The sequence below is a fragment of the Pinus tabuliformis genome, chromosome Q, assembly GCF_031772625.1.
Source record: "Pinus tabuliformis cultivar Carrire ecotype Pingquan chromosome Q, CPIR1, whole genome shotgun sequence".
NCBI lineage: Eukaryota > Viridiplantae > Streptophyta > Pinopsida > Pinales > Pinaceae > Pinus > Pinus tabuliformis.
In genome coordinates, this window is record NC_142296.1 from 1,086,977,496 (window position 1) to 1,086,998,177 (window position 20,682).

The window sequence follows — 20,682 nt, forward strand, 5'->3', positions numbered from 1 at the left end:
AATATACAAGGAATAGAAGAGACTATCTTCTATGAAAAATATTTTTTTAGAATCTGCCCATTAACAAGCAGAGAATCTCTCTTGCCTGATAAATCTTGCAATAGAAAGGTTGATGGGCCTATTTGTTCCATAATATGAAATGGGCTAAGCCACATTCTTTGAAATTTGGTATGCTTACCTTTTTCCTCGTGCGATTTATCCCATTTCAATACCAGGTCTCCAAGCTGAAAGGATTTTGAACTTATAGAATTCGCATCAAATGAAGATTTGACTAACTGTTGATGATGTGCATGTGCGATTTTGGCCTTTTTACTTTCTTCTTTGAGCTTGAGGATTTGTAATTATGTTAATTTCATAGAAGAGGAAGGGGTTTCTTCAATCAATTGAACTAGGGCTAGAGAGGGAATAACTACATTTGTAGGGAGGATAACTTATTTTCCATAGACCAAATTAAAAGGAGAAGTTCCTATTGAGGCCTTCTGCGTTATTCGATCTGCCCATAGAGAAAATGTTAAAGATTTGTGCCAGTTTTTCTGACTTTGATCAACGGTTCGTTTGATGATTCTTATGAGATTTTTGTTTGTAGACTCGACCAAGCCATTTCCCCGAGGATAATAGTTAGCAGAGTATCTAAGTTTAAAACCTATTTTAAGAGAAAATTCTATCATAACATTGCCTGTAAAATAAGATGCATTGTATCAAACATGAGGGCAGATGGTAGACCAAATCTAGTAATAATAAATTCAATGATGTTATCATAATTGGCTACCTTAAATGGAATTGCTTCCACCCATTTTGTGAAGTAATCAGTGGCTGTAAGGATATATTTATGCTGCTTTAAGGAGTGAGGAACGATCTCACCTATTATGTCCAGTGCCCATTGTTCAAATGGTTGTTCAATGTTGACCGACTGCAATGGTAATGCGGGTTTCCTCTGTCTCCCAACAACTGTTTGACAAATTTTACATTTCCTTACATATTCATGTGCATCTTTGAATAAGGTTGGCCAATAATAGCCAGCATGCAGGATTTTCTATGCGGTTGTGTCCCCTCCAAAATGTCCACCAGCTGGTCCATCATGGAGTTCCTGCAAAACCTTTTCTGCCTCAAATTTTTCAAGACATCTAAGAAAAACATAATCATAATTTATTCTAAACAACACATTATTGATGATTTGATATTGTCTAGCTTTTAACCCAAAGCCCTTTTTTTTGTAACTTAGTTGCATAGGGGCATATCCATTTTTCAAATAAAAGATGATATCAACATATTTGGATTCAGTGTCATTGAGGCTTACCTCATATACTTGTATATCATCACCTGAATCTTGTAGTGCTGGTAAGTTGGATGCTCCTGCTAACATTCTGCAAAAACCTTGAACTTTTACAATTTTAGCTAGTCTCATCTCAATGTCATATTCTTCCAAATTACCTAATTTTCTCTTTTCTTACCTACATCTATTTGTATAAATAAATTTCTCACTGCTGAGAATGGGACTACTACCTTAGTGTGAGTTTTGAGGAGAAAGGGTCTGAAATGTTTTATTGATTTGAAAACAATGAAAGCTTGTTTTTCAACATCTGAATAGTTTAATTCAGCCCCATGCAAATTGGAGCTAAAGAAAGAAATTGGTGCTTTAGCTTTGTCATCATTGACCTGTGTTAATATGGTTGCATATGATTTCTCAGAAGCAAAGGTATATAAAATGAAATGATTAGAAAAATTCGGGGTTGCTAATGAGGGAGCATTTATGATTTCTTATTTAATCAGATCAAAGGCTTCATGCTCAATATGTCCCCATTTAAAAAGATAATTTTTCTTAATCATAGATTGGAGAGGTAAAACAATTCGCGAAAAGTTAGGGACAAATATTTTGACAAAATTTATCTGACCTAGGAAAGATTGCATGGATTTCTTGTTATGAGGTAAAGGGATTTCAGAAATTTCTCTTATCCTATCAGGTTCAATGTGAATTCCTCCTTTGGATACAATAAATCCAAGGAGCTTTCCTTCACTTAAAGAAAATAAATATTTCTTGGGATTGAGATAAGTTCCATACCTCTGACAACACTAGAAGTTTTGTTTTAAATCCTTTAAATGATTACTGCACCTTTTTGAGTACATAGTTATATCATCTAAATAGATTACCACTGATTTATTCACCAAACCTTTGAAAGCTATGTCCATGGCTCTCTGATATGTGGCACCAGCATTGATTAAGCTAAATGGCATCTTGTGATAGGCATATGTGCCCAATTTGGTTCGAAATGTAGTCTTTAGCCGATTATCTGGATGTACTAGAATCTGAGTATAACATGAAAATCTATCAAAAAAAGGAATTAATTCTGAGCCTGCAACTAATTGCAGTATCTGTTCCATAGGGGGTAATGGGAAGTTGTCCTTATGACAAGCTTTGTTGAGATTGCGGAAGTCTATACATATTCAAATATCACCATTCTTTTTCTGACCGGAACAAGATTGGAAACCCACCTTGAGTGCCTGACATGAAAGATTATTTTGGCTTTAAGCAGCTTATTCAATTCAGATTTGATTTGATTTTCTAAATTCGGGTGAATCTTTCTTAGCTTTTGCTGCACGGGTTTTTCATCAGATATCATGGGAATGGTATGTTGAATGATGGAAGTGTCATATGTCTTAAGGTCTTCATAGTTCCAAGCAAATACATTCTTGTTTTTTGTTCAAAAAATGAATGAAGGCTGATTTTTCATCTGGTGTAAGACCAAGTCCTAGATTGATATTCTGAGGCTTAAGGTCAGTTCCAAGATTAACTAGTTCAAACTTCAAAGTTGAACTTTGGATCTTTGAGTTAGTGGGTTTTTTGAACCTATCCTTAAGATCATATAAGTCTTCTAGCTTAACCACATACTTAGGTATGGATTTCATAGTTGTTTCTTGCTTAAGTTGGCTGTCATGTTGATCTTCACCTATTATTTGGTCATCATAAGAGCCTTCAGATGTCAGAAAACTTATGATATCCGGATCATTATTAAAGACTCACCAATTAGTGATATTGTCAGGAATAGAAGGCCTAAAAATTAATTCAATGGAAAAGCGATTGGGGCTATAATCTCTTGGTGGAGTGAGTTTGGATGCAACATTAGCCAAAAGATAGACACTTGCATTTTGGAGTCTTGGGATAGGGGAAATATTAAATGCCATAAAATGAGAAGTGAGGTCCTAGACTAACGATTGATAATGTTTCAAATGTCCAGACAGACAGTGTATAGTATTTCTTACCTGTTTTATCACAATTTCTGAATCTCCAAATACTTGAAGATATTTTATATCAAGGTTGATGGCTTTATACAACCCTTGAACTAATGCTTCGTATTTGGCAGTGTTGTTTGTGCATTCGAATTCAAGCCTGCATGCTAACATAGTTTTTTCCCCTTCTGGGCTAACTAATATGCATCCTGCTCTGGCTCCATCGTTAGATTTAGATCCATCAAAAAATAATTTCCAAAATAAAGAGCTAACTACAGGTTTATCTACAAAATTTATACACTTAGAAGCATCTGTTTGAGAATAATTTTCAACTTGCGATATAACAGAATTTTCCAAGAAAGGTGAAGTATTTGCATTAAAATTTCCTAGAAATGATTCGACTGAGTAATTTCCAATGATATTGTTGTTGTATGCGACTGGTTCGTTTTCCCCCTCTAATTCTGTGATGATATACTTTTGATGTTTCTCTCAGTCAACCCTTATTTGATTCGGCTTACCATTATAGGGAAGCCACATGTGGGACCAATCAGTTGCAAAATAGCCATGAAGCTTTTTTGACCAGTCTCTGCTAAGGATTAGGCCATAGAATTCAGGGATATCAGCCACAAGGATGTCAATGACTTGACACACTTTTAGGTTTGATGAGAGTCTAATAGTGACTTGATTGAGTTCTCCTATAACTTCGACTTGAGATCGGTCTAACTGCACAATGCGAACAACAGATTTTTGGGGCTCCACATTTAATTTCGCACAAACTGTTCTTGGTAGAATGTTGGATGAAGCTCCAAAATCAACTAAACAATTGTGTATATTTTTGTTGAAAACTTCAAAATTCAAAAGAAATGGAGGAGTATGGGATTTGGATCTTCCTCCTATTGGATCTTCCTCCTATGAGGTAGTAGGAGGCCTTCCCATTTCTTGAGCAGCTTGTGAGATTACAACAGCGGGAAGACGAGAAGTAGGGACTACTTTTAGATCTTTGAGAAATAGCTTCTATTGATGTTTTAACTTGCTAATCTCATGGAATGTGATATTTTCCCTAGTATTTTTCATATCTTCAATGATGTTGTATTCCATTTCATCAGAGACTAACAGGGTTTTAGCTGAAGGTGAAAAATTTGTTTGAGGATGAGTGGTTTGAGTGGATTTAGACAAATATTTCTTACCTATTGCTTTGTCTTTGGGAGTCGGAGTTGATGCCTTCTGCTTTGAATTTGTTTGTGGAAAATCAACAGGGCTTCTACTCTTGGTTGTGACAGGTAATGCTTCTTGTGATTCTTCATTAGGGAGAATGAAATCCCACATTCCTTGTAACTCAACTACTTCTTCATCATCTGTTTGTTCTTCAGCCATTGAGACTTCTTCTTCCTCCACATCTGACTCCGCGTTTGATATGGTACTTGGAGGCTTAGGATCAGATGTAGGGTTTCTTTTGTATGGTCTGAAAGGTTTTCTTGAAGAAGTCTCTGCTACCTGTTTCTTGATATCAACCATTTCATTGGACATGGTTTTAAGGACCTTTTGTAGACCTTCAAGATCAAAAGGATCTTTAGGCGGTTTTTTCTTGGATTCGTCCCTAAAAGTTACTTTCTTGGATTTTCGTTCTTCTAATGCATTCTTCTTATCTAAGGCTAAAATGCATTTTTCTATAGCTATGGCTTCTTTCATGTTTTCTTCCAAAGTTGGTTTGGCAACTCTATCGACAAAAATAGCTGTGTTTGAGGGAAGAGTAGAAATGTACCATTCATTTTGGACTTCATCACTGGGCTTGGATGCCATTGGGATTTTATTCAATAACTTATTAAAATGTGAATTGAAGTCCTTAATGGATTCTCTTGGTTCAACTTTCAAGTTGGAGAGATCATTGATAAGAGTAGATGTTGATCAGTCATCTCCAAACTTGGTTAAGAATTGCTCTTGAAAGGCATCCCAACTATTAATGGAACCAGATGGTAATGAAAAATACCACGATCCTATTGATCCTTGTAAGGTATATAGATATAATATTACAACAAAATCTTCTTATATTACTTCGTTGAGATTTATGGACAACATAAATTTGTTTATGTGTTCTTCAACTGGTAGGCCATCATCAGGATTGAACTTTGGTAACCACTTTTCTAGATGGGTGAGCAATGGATGTAAGGGTCCAGCCATCCGAACAACTCTTGGATTTTTCCATGGTTTTTGAGCCATCATAGGTATTTGCATAGAGTAAGATGTTCTGGTAGTTGAAGGTGATTGGGTAGAGGAGGCTTGTGCTCCAGTACCTGTGTAAACCACGATCTGGAGTTGTGAGGCGGATGGTTATTTTTGTGATGAAGTGGATTGAATGAATGAGGGTGTTTGAGGTGATGATTAGAGAACCTCATTATGGGATTTAGATAATGTCTTCTTAGCTCTCTTTCGATTTGGTAGAGGGAATTCAAATGGGGGGATCTCAATTTTTTCGCTCTGTGATCTAGTTAACCTTTGAGAGGAGGGAAATTAAGAAGAAACACTAGCTTGGGATAACTCAGATTCTTCTTGAGATATTGAAATCCCCTGTAGCTTATGGATCAAAGATTGGACTTCAAGGGTTTTTATAGAAGAAGAGTGATCTAACTTCTTTTAGATCACAGTATTGGATTCTAAGGGTTTCTTTAGAGATTCTCGCTTAGGATTTGGAGATTTAGAATGTGATTGAGAAGTTGGAGGAGATGGTGAGGGAGTTTTACTCTCAGAATGGCCTTTTGATTTGAATTTACTTGCCATTCATAGTTAGGCCCTCCTTCTAGCACCAAAATGTTGAAGCCTCGAAAATTGTTGCGACAACATGGGGAAAAACCACTGGGTCTGGACCTTGGTTAGCAACTCCTTTTTCGTTTGGTGTAGTGGCTCTGATTGGGGATAATGGGACCATTTTCCCAGAAAAGATTTTGATAGTGTTGGCGGGGTGATATATGATGTAACGGGAAAATGACTAAGCTAAGTGTAATCTAATATAACTAATAAACACATGCATATATCTTAGTTTGACACTATTTAGCTATAAATATACCCAGGAATTAAATACAATATGCGATCTACAATGATGTCCTACAACAATTGGTAATAAATATCATTCAACTGCAAGAAGAAGTGAAATCATTTAACAATAATCGTTTTGGATAAATAGTTAAAAAAACGATTGAGAACGATATATTGCATACAAAATCAATCATGTATTCAGAATAGATTCAAAGTGAACATCATACAAAAGTGCATTAATGCCACACTCTAATTCAGACTTTCACACATAAAACAATTTAAGAAGAAGTATTGCTTGATACATAAATAAAACAAGATCATAAGATAAAAGTACCATATATGACGAGTCCTACTCATGTGCTTCAGCAATATTAATCCAATCTCAATCAATCCAACACATTCTAAGAGTACAAAAGTGCATTTCAGTAGAGCATGCTAGATATTTGAAAGAAAATAGATCTTGTTCCATTCATTCCATCAGAACCTCCTCAAAAGTACAGAAGTGCAATGTTTCGAAGAATGTTTCTGATAAAATTTTTGGACCTCTCTCTAAATGCATGAGAGGGGTTTAAATACTAAACTATAGGTCCTAAAATAGATTATTACAAAAAATAGTTGAGGAGGTTTAAACGAACTTCCTCAGAATATGAAAAAATAAAACTAAAAGAAAAATAAATTAAATGACTAACTCCTTTGGACTTGATCTCTAAGATCGCAAATATCAGTCATTGGCTTGAGCTGGGTCGGTTGGCCGATCACAGATTTTAACTGCCCCGCAAATATAGCATTTGTTAGTGCTGGCACCATATTTTGTGTTGAGGTTGTTAAGCACCTCAAAGTCATCCATTGACTGTATTGTTTCACTAAAAATTTCCAGTATGCTTCCCAATTCAGCCTGCTTAGCTGTCTGATTGGCTCCTTTTCCTGTGCTTCCTGTCTCCACTGGTGTTCTAACTAAAAACTTCCAGTATGCTTCTCAATTCAGCCTGCTTAGCTGTCTGATTGGCTCCTTTTCCTGTGCTTCCTGTCTCCACTGGTGTTCTAACTAAAAACTTCCAGTATGCTTCTCAATTCAGCCTGCTTAGCTGTCTGATTGGCTCCTTTTCCTGTGCTTCCTGTCTCCACTGCTGTTCTAACTATTTGATTGCCTCCTCCTTTTCCTACGCTGCCTATCTCCATTGTTGTTCTAAGAGTTTGAAATTTAGAAGAAATCCTGGTACACATTCCTTAATCAGATTGGTGCCATGAAGATTTCTGATGGATTCTAATATTCTGTTTGCTGTTGTCACTGCTATCACCATTGCCCTTTCCACTTGTTTCAACCGAGAATCCCAATCTGTGAACAAGATGTCTTTATGAGATTCTTCTAGCTTCGGTAGGTCAGCCTTTCTCCCATCCTCTGTTTCTTGCCATGTGATAAAGTCAGAAATCCTTTTATGGATTTTATCATACTCAAGTCTCATGTTAATGACTTGGTTTGTTAGCTTATCACTGGTTTCGCAGTAAGGACTTATTTGCGAGATTTTCTGGCAAAGTACTTCCTTTTTCGGCATTAGTTGGGAATTAAGACTGAGCGCTTCCTTTATGAACTCATCAGTTTGCAGATTTTCCTTAAACTTGTATGTCATGGCTTGTATCCGTGCATCTCCTTCTGCTAAACTGACCTGATGTTGTATTCTCATCTGTTCAAATTCCTGCTGGAGTTGGGCTACTTGTAATTCTGCTTGTTGATTGGATTTTTCTTGAGCTAATTGATGTTCTAACAGTATAATTCTTTGTTCTTTTTCCTTAAGCAGCATTTGGACCTCTGTCGCTTTGTCAATAGTTGTTGTGGCATAGGCTCCTACGTATTGCGACAATTTTGTGAGATTTTCAGATGGGTCCATGGGCGAGTCCTTCCAAACGATGTCCATTGGTTCATTTTCAGAAGTTGTAACAGTTAGAGCGTCCAACTTTCTTTTCTTTCTCTGTCTCTTGACTACAGCTTTGTGGGTAGGACTATAAAATACATCTAGTGGAGGTATTTCTTCAACTCTCAAAACAATTTCTGAAGTAGGAGTAACAAGAATGATTTCAACATCCCGAGTGCCCTCAGCGCCTTCCTCTGTAGTTTTCAGATTTGACTTGTGTTGGGTTTGTTTAGGATTCTGTATCTCACATGTTTGCTCAAGGTTTGAATCTATGTGAAGCTTTTTGTTGAACTATTCCCATTCCTGTTCCAAATCAATAATTGGGCATTTAACTGACTGAGTTGATGTAGAGACAATTTCTTCTTATTTCTTTGCTAAGGTTTGCTCGACCGTTTCTTCTGTAGTTCCACCAGTGTCCTTCTCAGACTCTTTATTTGTGTTTTCTCCTCCATTTTGAGACTGCTGCTCTGAGTGCTCTAACTCATGCGTAAATCTCTCTTGGGTATCTTCTTCAGAGTTTTCTTTGGAGCTATCCTCCAAGCTTACAATGGGAGTTGGCTCCCTTATTGATTCTATCTGTAATAGGTCCAATGGGACCTTCAATAATATTTTTTTCCCTATATACATGGAAAGCCCTAAGATCATCTAGGGTTAAATGTTCTGATGCCAAATGAAAAACTTGTGAATATGTTTCTGCCTGTAGGAAGAGGTCATCAAAGGTGTCCCCTTTATGGGTGAACGAATTTACTTTTACCATAGTAGTAAAATTCTTAACAGTGCCATTTGGGTCATATTGCCTTCCCGGAAGTGTAGCTAATTTCAGAGATTTAATAATCTCTGCTTCTTTGCATGCATGTTAAAAATCATGTAGGGAAAATGCACCATGTTGTAATGGGAATGTAGGCCAAATGGCCTTCTTCTGCTCTTTCAGTCTTATGCTTAATCCACCTTCCCCTGTTATTTGGTAGGCTATTTCTCTGGCCATTAATTTGTCGGGGACGTAATATGGGAGAACACGTGGTGAAGCGATGCTCCTGAATACTGTGATGTAGGTAAATGTTTCTTCCCCAAACCATCTGGATACTGGCAAGATATCTATCTCGGTCTCTTTAGAAAACCTAGGGGTGGTTCTATTGTACACTTCTTTATGGATGGGTATCATACCTCCTTGACAGATTTTATAAAAATGGGGGTGAAATTGGGATTCCCACAAAATATTATGGTACATATGGATGTGAAGCAGGTCCTGTACAGTCCACTTCCATCCCATATTGGGAAATTTAGAACTAAAAATAGATTAAATCCATTACAAAAGAACTCATGAAAAAGGGGGGAAACACTCTTAGAGAAGAATTTATCTTCCTTCTATATTCTATAATAGCCTTAGCCAAATTGTCTTGTAGAATTTGAGCCTTGTTCATTATTATTGCATTCACTGCTGCATCTATCAATGGGATCCATTCCGGGGAAAATTTGGTGCTATCAGGTTTATCGAACAATCTACATAGCATTGCTGCTGCGAAACTAGGAGGGGGAGAAATGGATGCTGTAGAGTTCATGCTCGTTTTATCCCATTTGGGCTTGCCTTCGTTTTCTATCCAGGTTTGCATGAGGTCTACTGGGTCTTCATTTTCCTGAGCAAATGTTAGGCCCCTATACTACTAGTGTAACCCCTTATTGTTATTAGTATAACCCACTTATTATATTGATGTACCCATGTAGTGCCCATATTGTTACTATTGTGCCCCATAGAAGCCCACTGTGGTTATTATTGTGCCCTTACATTATTATTGTTATTTCGGCTCTAATTATGTTATGACCCCTTAGACTCCTATATATAGAAAGGAGGTCTTTTCATTTGTATCATCCAATAATTGTTAATTTATATAATGTAAAGGAGGTTGCCCCCTCGAAGAGGCTAAATTCTAAGGCGTTGATCTATCTTTTCTTGAGCTGGTTTCATAACATTTGGTATCAGAACTTTGGATTCTAGGGTTTCGCTGCTCCAAACAGGTCATCGTGGCATTTTCGCTATAACTTTTTTCTGTGATGTTTCAGTAGTCGCAAAAAAAACCCATTTGAGAAGAAATCGCGCTGAACCTTGGGTCCGAATTTCAGAGCGTTTTGTGTGATATTTATGGAGATATGATCTGAGAAAGTTGGTCTTTTTGCAGACTCCTGAATTACATTCAAAACAGGTGACCTAGGGAAAATCGTCATAACTTTTTCTCTGGGGATCGGATTGAAATTTCATAAAAAGGTACAGAAAGAGGACGGACTGTAGTTTTTTATATCTATGTTTCAGATCCAAAGGTTGAAACAGTGACTCGTGGCACGTTGTACAAGTTATCTCTACTGAAATAGTCTATAAGCAAGTCACTGTGGGAGATTTCACATAACTATTCCTTGGAGAATCCAATTTGGATCAGACTGGTGGCATTGGAAAGAGGACACAGAGGGCTACTACAGGTAGCAATTTCAGAACTTAAAGATTCGAAAGTACAGAGTTACAGTCATTTCAATATCGAGCTCCTAAAATCAAGAAAAATCAAGATGAGGAAGTTTGATGGCAAGGATCCGGTAAATTGGATACTTCAGATGGAGCAATATTTTGATCTACATGGTGCACCACTGTTACAAAAGGTATGTATTACATCTCAATATTTAGAACCGGATCAATTTTTATGGTATAATGGGCTTTGTTCTCGTAAACAACTTGTTACGTGGTCAATTCTCACGGAGGAAATGATAGCACATTATGAGGATACAAAGAGCAACACCTTTTTTGGAGCAACACCACAACAATTGGAAAGAGTAAAAGAGCTTTGTGACATATTGGAAAGTAAAATTATGGCAACAATGAAGTCTACCCCTCATAACTATAAAGATGGAAGTGTTGTTTCTCCTAGCCTTCCACAACCTACAAGGGTTACACCACAACAATTGGAAGAAAAAAGAGAAAAAGGGCTTTGTTACAATTGTTATAGCAAATGCACTAAAGATCATAAATGTGCTGAGAAGAAATTATTTTACATAGAATATGAAGAGGAGGAAGAAAAGGATCAAGAAACATCAAAAGAAGAAGATATACGCTAGGACCCCACCCCAGAGAAAGAAGAAATGAATCCGACCATATCTTGTAAAGGATTGGAAGAAATTACCACTCCTCAAACTATAAAGTTAGAAGGACATATCAAGAAGAAAAAGGTTCAAGCAGTGAAATATTACATTGAGCATCAACAACAAGTTCTCCAACTTTTAAAGGATAACGCCACTTCGGTGCAAAATCAAACGAAACAACAGGTAGATCAACATTGTAGTAAAAAATGTTTTGATGTAGGTGATTGGGTATTTTTACTGCTACATCTCAATCAAGCTATTTATGAGAAGGAAATGTTGGCAATACTACATGCACTTAAAAAATGGCGACCTTACCGAATGGGAACACTCTTCAAGGACGAGGATGTGGAAGCATTGTTTTGTGCTATGTCTATTATCCAACCAGATTGGATAAACGAAGCAAGGGATGAATGGAAGAAGGATGAAGAAGTATGGCCACTTATTCAAAAGTTGCAAAAGATCCCAATTCAAACAATATTGCTAGCAATTGAAGAGGAAGGAAAAATCATATTGGAACCTGGAGCAGTCACAGAAACAAGAACCCGACAGCTACGAAATCGATCAATTTCAGAGTATCTCATCAAGTTGAAGAACTTACACGCTGAAGGTTCCACATGGGAGGACAAGAATTTTATACAGAAGCATCAAGAACTACTCAAGCGTTGAGGACAACTCTTTTTGAAGGAGAGGGGCATGTTAGGCCCCTATACTACTAGTGTAACCCCTTATTGTTATTAGTATAACCCACTTATTATATTGATGTACCCATGTAGTGCCCATATTGTTACTATTGTGCCCCATAGAAGCCCACTGTGGTTATTATTGTGCCCTTACATTATTTTTGTTATGTCGGCTCTAATTATGTTATGACCCCTTAGACTCCTATATATAGAAAGGAGGTATTTTCATTTGTATCATCCAATAATTGTTCATTTATGTAATGTAAAGGAGGTTGCCCCCTCGAAGAGGCTAAATTCTAAGGCATTGATTTATCTTTTCTATCTTTTCTTGAGCTGGTTTCATAACAGCAAATTGCTCAAGGAACTTTTTATTGTAGAGCTTTAGCGGCTCTGGTAACTGGTACATGATTTGTAGGATGTCTGCTGAAAAAGATACCATGACCTCTTGCCCGTGATTCCTGAATGTTCAGTCTGCAATGTCTGTCTCGTCAATTACCCATTTGACCATGTTCTTATATGGGATTATCTTTGGTCGTGTGGCTATGCGGTGCAGGAATGAGCATGCCGTTTTGAAATAGGAGGCATTAGATGAGTCCTGGGAATCTACCGTGGCCTTTGTTTCCTGTGGCCTGGGGTGCTCCTCTTCTAAAAAATTGTACATGGCCTCCCAGGTCATAGTTCCTCTGTCTCTGCTACACGTAGTATCAGAGAAAAGAGGAAGCATTTCTGATTTCTTAGATGGAACCGCCTTTCCCTTCTTTCCCATTGTTTCAAACAATGCTCCTTGCAGATTTTTCCTGAAATGGAGCAAAGTGAAAGTTATCATATAAACACAAGTACGAATGACATTGAGAATGAATGATACAGATAACTTGAAAAGGTGACAAGAAAGGAGTTTTAATCAAATGCAGATGAAAAGATATCGTATCACGTCGAGCCGCTTTTTAGCATAATGCCATTAACCTATATTAAATAACCACTAATGGTCCCTTATCGCTACCTTTAATGCTCATTAATGTACCGCATCATAAAATGGAAAGGAAAAATTTTAAGGTGGCGGACTTAAGTTGCGAGAATGCCGATTTTGCGATTGTGATGCAATATCGCAAATCGCTTTATTGCATATTTTTCTGTGCGCTTTCTCAAATTTCTTTAGAATTCTGTACGATGCAAGATGCGGGATAAGCAATATATTATTTTTACTTAGAGCGTAGTTTGTTTGAAAGAGGAATTGCCTTATAAGCGCTTTTCACTATGTGGCGGATTTAAGTACCATTTATGACATTGGCTTCTATCAGGTCTGGGCTTCTATCGCATTTTACAAGATCCCACAATTTGTAATTTTTAGTCCTTTTTTAAGTATCTTGTTGCGATGCGGTAAGGTTGACTTGTCCTATTGTGATATCCCATTTTGCATATTTCAACATGCTTTGTAGGTTTGCGTCCTTTCTGAGCGCCGATGTGCGATTGTGATATGGGCTTTATTAAATAGGAAATGTCATATGTCTTAGCTTTAAATGAAAATCCCAATGATATTTAAGTTAGGCGTGGTGATCCTTTTGATCGTAATTCGCGAGTTTTGCTTGTTATCAAGGCTTTTGACACAATTGGTCTACCGGTATGTGAAAAGGTGAGAATTGCTAGTTTTCAAAGGGTTTTGACTTGATATCTTGCTTTATTCTTGAAAAACTTAAAAGAAAGTGTGTAAGTGCTAAATTTCTTTTTTGAAGGATTTTATCAAGGGTCTCTATTTATTAATATAATATTAGCTATTATATCAATAAATGGGGGGTCGTTGAATAACACAACAAGTTACTACGATGAAAAAAATGGTGTTTTTTGCTTTGTTGATGTGTACCTGATGAGATTATGAGGTTCTCATGCACTTTGGAAGAGTATGTGTCCTCAAGTAGGAGTTAGAATATATCCCTCACTTCGACATGTTTACCCCTAGTAAAATTCTTCAGTAGGTTTTTCATTTTGAGCTTTGATAACATGGGTATGCACTAAGTTAGGGTTTTTGATGGCATGTCATTCATTATATTTTTGGGCATTCTCACATTTTTCAAGGCAATTCACACTTTTTGAGACATTACACACATTCTGCGGCATTGGTTACACCTTTTGGGGAATTTTGGCTATTTGTACATGCATGGATAGACTCATCAAATTCCAAATAGAAGATCCTTGAGCACTTTCGATTTTCATCACATTTGGAGATTATTTTCACTTGTTTAGGTTTGACCCACATGCGTGGACATCATGGAAATCATGAGGTGTTTTATGACATTATTTGATGTGAAGGGGAATTTCCTTTCCTTGTAGAGGATATTTGCTTGATGAAAAGGCTTGGCCATGCTTTGGTTGCATATTTTGAGGGTCACTAAGCCTTATTTGATGAGCTTTTACATCTTGGGAAATTATTCACATATTCTATAATGTAATTCCACATTATGATGTTGCACATTGGCATTTTTCTTGCATGGGATGCCACTTCATTATATTTTGAGGCTTGGATCACACTTCTTCAATGGTATGTTGACTCCAACACCAAGTTTCCCCCATTTGGAAGGTATTATGCATAACTTGGAGGATGTTTCCACCTTGAAAATTCGTGTGTCCACTTTGGAGAAATCTTTATGGGGTTGATTTACACCTTTTTAAGAGGAGGTTGAGCATATACATGTTTCTTGGAGCCTCTGGAGGCTACACATGGAATCTTGGGGCATCATTTACCTTTCCTTGGAGGGGATGACCTCACCTTGTGGGATTACTTCACCTTGTTTATTGTATATGTGGCTTAACCACTTTTATTTTATTGTTGTGTTAGATTAATTAGTTATAATTTTGTTTTTCTTAGGCTAGAAAGAAATCATGTGAGATATTATTAATGTATTGTAAAAGGATTTTTCAATCTATAAACATAGGAACCATTTCTCATTTATACTCATGGTTTGATACTTTGGAGCTCACTCTTCTTCATTAGAGCTTAACTGACATATCTTTCTTGGAGCAGTGTTGGTGTAAAGGTTTCTTTCTGTGTGGATGAATAATGTCAACTCTTGAAGCTTTTCCTACTTGGTTTCATTTTGGTACAAGAAGATTAATGGTGGAATGTTTAAGTCTTCTACAAACCTTTCAAGATCGATCCATTGAAGGATAACTTTATCACTTAGAAGCAAGAAGTTTAGGGTTTGTCCTCATTCTTCCTTTATTGGTTTGGTGACTATTTGATACTATGCTTCCTTCTTCCTTATGGTTCGTTGGCTGGAGTATTAAGTGATTTCATCAAGCTATAGTTGATTTTGGATAGTGAAGGTTATCTTCCATTTATGCCCCTTCTTGTAGACCTTGAATTCATTGTTGATCTTAATTTAGTGAGTAATTATTTAGCCTTGTGGTGCTAATTTCAAACCCTAATTATTGAAAAAATAAGCCAACTCCTTGGAGGGTTTCTTCTTGGCCTCATTTCCATTTGATTCACCTTGACCTTGAATCTTAAAGGTTGTACCTCAAAATTACCTTGTGGATTAGGGATTTCATCATTACATACAATTTGGATAGTAAAATATTGACTTGGATGGTCCGAGAAATATTATCAAAACTTAACTATTGGAAAATTCTCTTCCAATGTGTTTTTTGTCATAATGTAGGGCATCCAAGAGTGAATTGTACTATTATGGAACTCTAAATATGGATTAAAATATTTGATTTGTAAATTGTCATGGATATTCTAGCGAAAGAGTGTGTCACAACATATCTTATAATGTTATGAAATATTAGATTATGTAGATTTATCTCCTTATATTCCAGATTATCTTAGTACTAGATTTGTTCAAATCTATGAATAACTAAAATAAGAAATGAAAGGAATAGGAAATGAAAACACCATCTACACAAAGAATTACAATATTTATCATGGTAAATCCAATACCACAAAAGACTCAGTTAGAAGGTGATGCCTATCCTCTTCTCTCTTTGCTTCAGTTATAAAAATGCATATACAAAGGGATGGGTGCTCCTATGGAGTTACCTTTGACATTGTGGCATGCGCGACTATATAGAATCCTCCTCCTCTATTATGCTATGAAAATACCACTCCCATATGTTTTTCTCAAATTTGGAACATGTACAATGCAAAAGAATGGAACCCCTTTCTTTATTAGCAACCTGATATTTAACATAACCCAATATCCATCTAAGGTTAGTGTAGGTTTTAACCCTATATAGATAATACCTGAAAAAGATTTCTTAGAAAAACATAAAAGATACAATGGCAATCACAAAAAATATACACAAATATTTTTCTCCTAGAACCCAAAACTAGGAAAACTAGATTCATTTTTCATTATATTCCTTTCAATGTTACAATACATTATATACATTCCGAAGCATTCATAAACCCCCAATCCATTAACCCTGGATTAGAATATAATTGTACTTCCTTTGAACGGATCTACAAAACCATGGGAAAAACTACCATGCATAAAACCATGGGTAAAACTGCCCTTTTTTGGGGGTGATACCCAGAATTATGTGCATGGGAGTTATCGCCCCCCCTTTGACCCCCCCCACCGCACCTAATGCATTCTATCGTGTTTGGAGCTAGTCGTGCAAAGATATAACACATACCTAACAACTATGGGTTTGACTTCCTCAGTCTTAAATGTGATAAGATTTTGGACCTTCTAGGGCATTCTTGAAAGTCCTCATGTTTAGCTCCACATGTGTGAGTAACAAGGGCTAACATGGCATCCACTTGTACCATGGTGGTAAACTAGGTAGGTAAACTTGTGAGAGGCATAACTTCCACACATGAGCTTTGATTAAGGTGTCCTTTGGACCATCGTAAATATATTGAAGTGTAGAATGATATCACAAGAATGGATATATGTTGACAATTTTTTGACGCCAAAAATATGCCATTTGGTGCCTCAAAATGTATCCAAAAGGTTCCTAACCCCAATTTTCCAAATTGGGATTTGCCGCTAAAATGGGCCCTACAAGCCAATTCCTCATATTTCCTCACCTCAAAAGTATTGAGATATATGACAAATAGTATGATGATCAAACCTGAATCAATACTAGAGGGAAAGAAATTGGTGAATCCTTTAGCAATGTCGGGAAGGATGAATATAAGTGCAATAGTTCATGCCAAGCTAGTGTAGAGGTAAAAAGCCCTTGTGGATGATGTATGCTCTATTTTCATCTCCTTTTGATCCCTCAACTCCAAGCTCAAATTCCCTAATGAAAGGTATGAAACCTATAGTCCCAATTGTGTCTTTTCATGAGATTATTGCTTTTATATTTTGATAAAAAGGTGCCACACACACACACACACATATCCAAATAAAATTTAGATAATGGGAGACAATATAGAATACTTGATTCATAGTTTTCTTTACTGAGGTCTCATTTTTGTTACAAACTCAACCCTTTAAACTTACTTAACGATAATTATAGGTAACTCAAATTTACTCCTCCTTTAACCATCTCAAACCACCATTTTGAGATCATTATCATCTTTTTCTCATTGAGATCTTTCCAAAAATATAAATTTCATTAGATTCTGAGCTTTGGACACAAATTAATAGCCCTTATAAGATTCGTCATTTTGTGCCATGTCAGTGTTTGTACGATTGACATATGGCTTACATACGGTAGTCCTACACACTTGTCACTATCACTTTGTGCCCCCTTGATGAGCTGGTCACATTGGCTCACCAAGTCATATCTAGATCTAGATTTTCAACTATCCCCCAATGTTGTCATTTTAAATTCTTTCAAATTCTAGATCTAGTCATAATTACTTAGTCAATCTGTGAAGAATCTAGATTCAGATCCAGATGTTTCTAAAAATGCCACAAAAAAGAAATTATGTATTTTTAGATTCCTACTACGATCAATGGGTAAACTTTTTAGATATCTAAATCCCCAAATATTTGAATCATACACTATTCGAAAAAAACCAAAGTCTCACTAAACTAAAAAGCCAAATTTCTGAATTAAGTCCAAAACATCTGCTATCCAAATTACCTCCATGGCAACTTCCACCTGGCCTCCACTTAAGCACTATGACACGTGATCAATGAAATGTCAAGGTGGGATAAAATTTGGATTTCTGAATATATAGACCATTCAACATTTGGAAAATCCCAAGAGGCCATTTTTACAAATTCCAGATTTCTGGATTTCTAGACTCCATGTAATCCACCATGATAAGCAGCAGTCACCATGTCAACTTCATAAAACTTTTATGCTATGTCATCTTGATTTTTCCTCCTTGTCACGTCAGCATGACACATCATCCTACCACATCATCATGTCACATTAGCATGCCACATTAGAACCTACTCACCTTAAGGTTTGGGATTACTTATGTGAACCCTATTTGTCCACAACATGGTTTGCCTCACTGACAGACATATTCGGGTTTTTGTTTTTTGGCTCATCACAAGAATTTAAGAATTTTTTGGATCCAATATGCTTTATTGTTAGGTTTATCGCATGCAAGGTTCCACTATTCTAATGTTTTCCCCATTTGAGCCTTCCACTATTTAGGGTTTTCCTTGTGTGACAATTAAATAAAGTTATGGATGCCCAAATATCTCAATATTAAGATATTTGGAATGCTCAAACTATCCCTCTCTCTCTCACACACACATAAATAATGTTTTTGGATGTTCACTAGTGCTTAACACACAAAAAATTGGATGTCCAATTACTCAAATAATTAATATAACTAAAACATCCGCACCTTGCCACACTTTTTCCATTTAACCCCTTTATTTTCTAGCCCCCAGTCATGACCACTACAAACTCATGTGATGAGGGCTAGGGTCAAGACCTGAAACCCCAAATTAAAAGAGTTATAGGCTTTCGATTCTTTCTAATAATGCGCGTTTGACAAAACAAGAAAGATGAATATAAAATGTTAAACTCATGGAAGAATATATTTGATAAGACATGAGATGCAAATATTATTAAATGATTCACATATAAATACAATTTTAATGACCCTTGATTTTATATTCCAAGAGGTCTCTTGGACTTCTCATGAATCTTCAACTTCACTTGTGGCTTTTCACTTTCCACACAAGTGAATATTACAATTTACATAATCCCCTAGGGATTATGTTTCCAACACCACCCCACCACCACCCCCCCCACCCTCCCCACTTTAATTTGCAGGGGTGTATGTAAGTCCCATAAGAGAGTTGAAATATGGAGGTAGATATCAACCAATAACTGGATGCGTTTTTTGAATCTGGTGGCTTAAGGAAGGACACAAACCAAAGGGGGTAGAAGAAGCCAAAATATTCTACTAGCGGTCATTTAAGGAAGGCCATAAATGAAAAATATAGCAGAAGTTGAAGTCTTCTATTGGTGGTGGTTTAAGGTTGACGACAAACTTTGGAACTTGGAGAAAAATAGTTCATGGAACAATTCTAAATTTGGCTAGAAGATGATGTATTATGTGAAATGGAAGTGCTCTATGATGATGGTTTAAAGATGAACACGAACTGATGAAATGGGGGTTTGAACATGGCCACAAACTATTGTCCAACAAGAATATTAAGTATTCTACTAAGTGGTGGTTTAAGGAGGACCACAAACCAATTGGTGGTTTTGGAATGACCGCAAACCAAATTGTTCTCACGGAACATGAGTGTATCTAGAGCTACTACTTTGACTTTGTCTCTGGCTAACTCTAGCGCTAAGATTTGGCTGTGGCTCAGGACCACTCGATATGACTTCGAAACTAGTAATTAACTATCAATCCCCCCTCAATTAGATACAAGGTGAGAAGATGAAAATATCTCCACTACAAGATGTGTCAATACTCAAGAATGAATTCTATGGTATGACCAATATATCTTCTTGGCTATTGAAGACCATTTCCAGCAAGCGATCCATCCAATATGAATCTTTGCTCTTGTAGGATTCATGTGACTGTAACATCTGTCAGAATGATGAGTATGTTTTTCACAATGCTTACAAGGGTGGAGATAAAAACATTGACCTTTCATGTGGCCAAATCAATGACAATGTTGGCATTTGAGAATCTAATGTGGAACTGGAATAGGTGAGATGATTTTTGAAGAAACTCGATAGTCTAAAATTGAGTTGTTTCAGAATATTTTGGAATGAGAAATATCACTTCCTTTTAATATCCAAGATCGATTTTGTGCGTGTTTTTGATGAATTATTCCCAAGTTCTAATGATGGGCTTGGGAAGTGCAAGATGAAAATTTGCATCTTCATTTAAAAATGCTTTATAAGTGGTGTCATATGTTGGTTGCTGAATCTCTCTCAAATTCAAACAGGGAATTCCTCTCAATAAAGATTAAGTTAGAATGTTGATTCCTTTGTTGTAGCTCATCTCATTGAAGTTTTGAATTGAGCCAGAGAAACTTGATTTTGTAATGTGTATATTGTAAACATATTTGAGCATTAGTAAGAGTTTCTTTATCAAATATGACTATATCATCAACAATAGAGAGTATTAGAGTAATTAATAACTCTAATAACTCATCAATTTGAGCCATTTTCTCAACTATTAAATCTGAATAAGTGAAGGGTGTCGACTTCAACTGAAAATGCACCCGTTTACAATGCCATTAAACTTACTATCAGAAGAGTACAAGTAAACTTACAAAATATATATAATATTAAGGATATTTATAAAATCATCCTAGATTCCTTTTAATATTTTT